The sequence below is a fragment of the Poecilia mexicana genome, unplaced genomic scaffold (genome assembly GCF_051168715.1).
Source record: "Poecilia mexicana isolate PSO_F unplaced genomic scaffold, ASM5116871v1 scaffold_2, whole genome shotgun sequence".
In the NCBI taxonomy this organism is placed as follows: Eukaryota; Metazoa; Chordata; class Actinopteri; order Cyprinodontiformes; family Poeciliidae; genus Poecilia; species Poecilia mexicana.
This window is the reverse complement of record NW_028263371.1, coordinates 4,083,548-4,089,660: the sequence shown is the minus strand read 5'-3', so window position 1 is coordinate 4,089,660 and position 6,113 is coordinate 4,083,548.

Below are 6,113 nucleotides of genomic sequence, written 5' to 3'. Positions count from 1 at the left end.
ATCAAAACTTAAAAGAAATTTGACGTTGCATCATAACCCCATCTGACACCTTGAAATTGGTCTCTGTCTCTTTAAGAACCTCCCACCCTTATCAACACCCCCTCAAGTCATCACAACGATGCTCGACTGTCTTTGGAGCATTGTGGTTTGTATAATAACCTCAGCAGACTCTGAGTTCCACCAGGTGTTTGCTAATCGCTGCTGCCACTAGTCTGGAGGAGCTGGGTGGGGGAGGCGCAGGGGAGGGTATTAAGGCACCACCTTAATACCCTCCATGAATGGTAACCATTCATGGTAACCATGAATGGTTACCATGAAATATTTAAGGATTGTGGCTAAATTTCATCAGTGAGAGATTATGCAACCATGATTTTAAAAAAAATTATATATATGTATATATATATATATATATATATAAAAATTCCCCTCTCACCCTCCGTTTGTGGTCTCTTTCATCCTCTGAGCTCGGGTCCTCTACCAGAGGCCTGGGAGCTTGAGGGTTCTGCGCAGTATCTTGGCTGTGCCTAGAACTGCACATTTCTGGACTGAGATTTCTGATGTTGTTCCTGGGATCTGTTTGAGCCACTGCTCCATATATATATATATATATATATATATATATATATATATAGATATATATATATATATATATATATATATATATATGAGAAAATGTTTATTCTCAAGATTTTTCACATCTTTAGCAGCAGTGATGTATCCAGCTCTGTTTTTGAATTTGTGGTGTGTGCTCAAACATTTGAAAGTGCATGATATAAATCATATCCACTTCATAAAAGAGGAGCAGACAAACATAATAACTTCTTCATATCACAGTGTTTTCTTGACAGTAGGTGATATGCACCCATCGAGTTGGATAAATAACATATTTTCTGTCTTTAAAATGTCATTGTCAGTCCAGTGATGTATAAAAGCTAAAGGTTTTGTTCAGTCATGTGGGAGACAAAACAACTGCTACCATCATTACAGAACACAGTCAGTTTGTTTCTCTTTATTACCTTCTAACAGAGGTCAAACACATTTTGTCTTCTTTTCTCAAAGCTGCTTTTATAAAAAATGTTTGGTTTTTTTTCATATCTGTTAGAACTGTCACCATATCGTGACAGTGCGTATATTAGACAGATTATCTGTGAAAAGATCAACCTGCTCCACCTCCTCCCTGTGCTGCTATAGACGTCTGAATAAATGTAGCACTCTAGACCAAAAACAACCAATCAGAGCCAGGAGGAGGGCCTTAGCGCTGTCAATCATCATGGTGTACGTGTTGCTAAATGTAACGGCAGAAAAACAACTTACTAGTACAGGAAAGCCATCATCTGTGGCTACGCTAACTAGATTGAGCATTCACAGCGGGTTCTGCTTCATGCAGCGTAGCAGAGAGCAGGGAGGGAGATGAAAAGGGGGCAAATGGAGCCTGATTGACAGCGCTAAGGCCCGCCCCCGGCTCTGATTGGCTGTTTCTAGTCAGCATTGGAAGCACTTCTTTCACTGATTATCCGTCTCATGCCAGACTTATTACGACATAGTGACAGTTTCAACAAATATGTCAAAAAAATATGTTTTATAAAAGTTGCGTACTGCAGCTTTAAGGTAAAAACAAAATATTTATTTGCTTTTTATGCAAAACAGTTAAAAAGCATTTTCCCTTCTGCTGTAGTTTGAACCCATTAACTTTATTTCCTCAGGCGTTTGATGCGTTCATCTACATCTTCTTTGCCATGGAGATGGTCATCAAGATGGTCGCTCTGGGAATCTTCGGACGGCGCTGTTACCTTGGAGACACGTGGAACCGCCTGGATTTCTTCATCGTCATGGCAGGGTCAGAACCTCCTGTTTCCCTTGTTTGACCCTCATCTAGGCGGAGTGACTCACCCTGACGGGTGTAGTGAAAATTCACAGAGTGGCACAGAAACATATGCAGCATATGAAAATTAGATGCAGAATATAGAACATATAGACCAAAATATAGCTGAATAATTTAAAGTTGTGTAGCTTAAACGTTAAACATTACGCCGTACTGCAAACGCTCAGAATCGTAACCACAGCTTGGCAGTGCAGCACGTTTAAATCGTACCAAAGTTCAAATGTAGCCATGACTTATGTTGGCTCTATTTAAAGACTTGGCCCTTGAATCGCTTTTTTCGTCTCAAACTGCTTTGTCTTCCTGACACGCTCCTTTGCGCTCTCATGCATGGCTGATCATCCCATTGTTAAATATATATGGTAGCGTTAAATATTAATATGTTGATAGTTGCCGGCTTTCACCTGGGACAGCGCCTCTAATAATGCGGTGATGATGCGGCTAATCACCGTAAAATAATTCAATGAATCAGCTGGAATGAGCCTGAAATAAATACTGCATCACATTCCTGCTGCTTCTTGTGAAAGGAAACTCGGTCACGTCTCTTACTGCTGGAATGATGTTTTTATGAGGGGTTTTTAAACATTTCACAGAGAAATGTTTTCTGTATATCGGATCATTTTTGTTTGATAATGACATTTGTTTAAAGATCTGAAACACAGTTACTGGAAAAGCAGAAGAAGCCTCTCAGGGAGTGAATACTTTTCACAGCAAATCTATCATTGAATGTTTGACAGCTTCAGGTTTTTGTTTTTTTTTTAAAAAAGATTTGTTCATTTTTTCTGAGCTTATGTGGATCAGAGCCATATTTTCTAGTCTCTTCTTCTTTCTCGCTGCCTGTAATAATGCATAGAGCATCTATCATCTGCAGTAATTTACTCCAACTGCATCAGGCTTCTTTGATGTTTTTATTTTTTTACTTTAGTTTTATATTATTAGTAATAAATAGATTCTGAGAAACTGACATCCTGTACAAGAACCGACATGACCCCAAATCGAACAATTGAATTCCACCATGCAGAACGCCATAGAGCTTCTGTCTTAGGCAAAAGGTCACTAGTTGGATTTAGTACTAAAATTGCACAAATTAGAATAACGGAAATAAATTTGCTTAATGGAAATATTCCAATTTTGAAGTTTTTCAGTGAAAGGTTTTTTTGCGCTTGGATGATGTGGTTTGTTTTTCTTAATCCATATTTAAACACTTTTTTTTGCATCACATGAGTCACATGACCAACAGCCGTATGTTACTTCTGGCCAAAACCACAAAGAAAACAACAGGAAGTGGTAGGAGGATGATGGTTTGACTCTGGTTGTTTTTTTATGACAACATATTGAATCAACAGCTCTTCTGTAAAATGGCCGACTACAATTTCCCCAAAACACGGCGTATGTAGCCGCTACCAAGTAGGCGGGGCTTGTCACTCCAACACCTGAATCAGATGCTGACGTCTCCTCTGATTGGCTGATAGAGGATGAGAGCTGGCATCATGTCTGAATTCTGAATATATCTCATGTAACTGTTTACATCCACCGCTGCCATGATTTTTACTGACTTATCGCATGAGCAAGCTTATTCATGTGAGACTTTAAGTTCATTTCTTATGAATTTGTGTTTTATTGGCATTGGCAGAATATAGACAGAGATTTGCCAACATTTGTAATGGAAACACAACCACTGTCAAAATGTGATGTAAACCTGTGTGTAGTCGGTCCGATAGATAAAAATGGACCAATAGGGAAACATTTATACTATATCTGTAAATATCAGTTATCGGCCATATTAGCAATATTAATATTGGATATTGATATTGGCCCAAATTTTCATATAGGTGCATCCCTAGTAAAAAATTCAACATGGTTCCTATCATTAGTTGCTGGATTCAAAGTCAACCAAAGGGAAAGGATCTTACTGACTTACCAAAGAATACTGAGACTGTAGATTTTTAAAACATCACTTTCCAACGTATTGCAGACAAAACACTGAAGTTCCACAGAGTAACTGGAGTTATTAAATGAGCTCTCTTTATGAATCCCAATAATTTATGTGACTCCTTTTCTGCTATTCACATATGTAGGAAGTTACCTGTGCCAGAGGCATTTTTCCAGTCTATTTGACCACAGGATCGTTTCTATCCTGTCTTGTGAGGAGGGAGAACATCAGGGTGTGGAAACTCTGAGCCTGTCCAGTTACAGGTCATTAAACTTCTTGACTCCTGCTCAGGTCACATGTTCTGTCCAAAAACTCTGTGATTTGGTGTCAAACTTTTGTTCCATCGGCTGACACCGCCGACAGTCTCAGCAGACAGCCTTTGTCCTCCTCGGGTTTATTTCCGTTAATATATTCATAGAATAATTTCAAAGAAAGACAAAAGGCAGCTCAACTTCTAATCTCAGTCCTGTGGAATGCTGACATTCATTCCTAAAAGCTAAAGTTTAACGTATTCTTTCATACGTTTCTGCAGGAACATGTCTCTGCTCTTTACCAGGATCTATTTTTACAAGTAAATACCCCTCATTTGTTATCAGGCAAGAAACTCACATTCTGAAGCAGAAACATCTTGTTTAAAAATGTCAAAGCATGTGGCAGTGGGATGAGTCGAGAGAAATGCAAAAATTATTTCGAAAAAGAGTCAAGAGATTCTCTGAAGTCTGAAGAAATCATGACGCTTTACACCAAAACTGCTGTAGCAGATCCTACATCCTCAAGTCCTAAAGACCAACATCTAGTCTTTGAGGCTCTGCAATAAGTTTTATTTTTTTATGAAGGCTTGATTTAAAGATTGCAAACAGAGGTAGATGAACACACTGACATAGCGGTGACTAAACTGGTTTTAAGATCAATTTCATCTCTAACGCTTTGTGAACTTGAGAGCTTGTTTGCAAAGATGAATGGACAAACTTCTATCTCTGTAGAGACAAAACTCAAAGACTTGCAGCTGTCTCTGCAGCGAAAGATGATATTTTTTTTCTTATTTTTAACAAAAAGGCTATACAAATATCTTTTTCACATAAAATGTAAAGAAAATACATTCACGTTTGGCTGTAACACGACATCCAGGATATGTTTATTACATTTTTCCTGGTTTTCCTTTTTCCTCTAAATCCTCCTCTTTATTCCCCATCTCTTCTTTTTCATTCAAAATGGAGGTAGGTTTTTTCTCCCACTGTCATTAATGTGGTTTTCTCTTGACTTTCTAGCTTTTATCTCTCAGTGGCACAAAGTTTCAGCCCTAAGGCCTGAGGGGCTTTTGCATAATGTTTGATCTAATCCCTTTTTCCCTCTGATTCCAAAAAATGTTCAGCTCTTATATCTTTCCTTATCCTGCTGCTCCTTCTCTCTCTCTCCCTCGGTCACCATCTCTTAAGTATTAGGCGCTAAGTGGAGACCTTTTCTCTCGTCTTTGGGCCAAAACCCGAAGCTTAGCGCGTGCATGGCAGAGGGATTCCACTGCCATTCCCCGATTACGCTCTCATATCACACCGGCCGCATGCAGAGTGTGTAGCGACGTGGGAAAACGCCACGTCCCCCCAGGGAAGTGCGTATTGCAAACCCAAACCGAACCGTAAGCAATCTGCAGGAAGGAGTCGACGAGCAGCGGGAGTTTAGCTTGGATTGCTCAGATTGAAGCCACGCGTGGTTAAAAATGAAATCTGATGATTTTTAGAACTTGGCTGAGAGTGGAGGAGGCGGCTGGCCAACCTGAAACCAAACGCTTCCTTTCGTACAACATCTATCTGACAACTACGTTATACAAGATACATCATGACTGACATGTTTCCAAAGGGTGAACACGAACATACTTGGTTGTTGCTGCGCAGTAGGGCTGCAACTAATTAGTAATTTATTATTCTATCAGTTATTCGAATTTTGTGACATTCAGCAAATTGTTCATTCAACCACGTAAGTCTTTCCATGTACTCTTAGAAATACATTAAAATATGCAAATAAACACATGATTCAGTTCTGTTTTTTAAACAGGGAAATATAAACATTTTATAGCCTAAAATGCAACAACATGACATTCCTCCAGTGAATGTGAGCCAGGTGAAGCTATCAATGCCACCAATGATATGTTTATTGTAAATCCAAATATGTGTATTTCTGAACAGTTACTGCCTGAATATGTTGTATATTTTAAGTGAATGGTCTTTTTTTGAGTTCATATCGTCCAGTTGGTGATCAATCGATCAGATTAATCACTATAATCGATTAATCACAATTAATCTGATT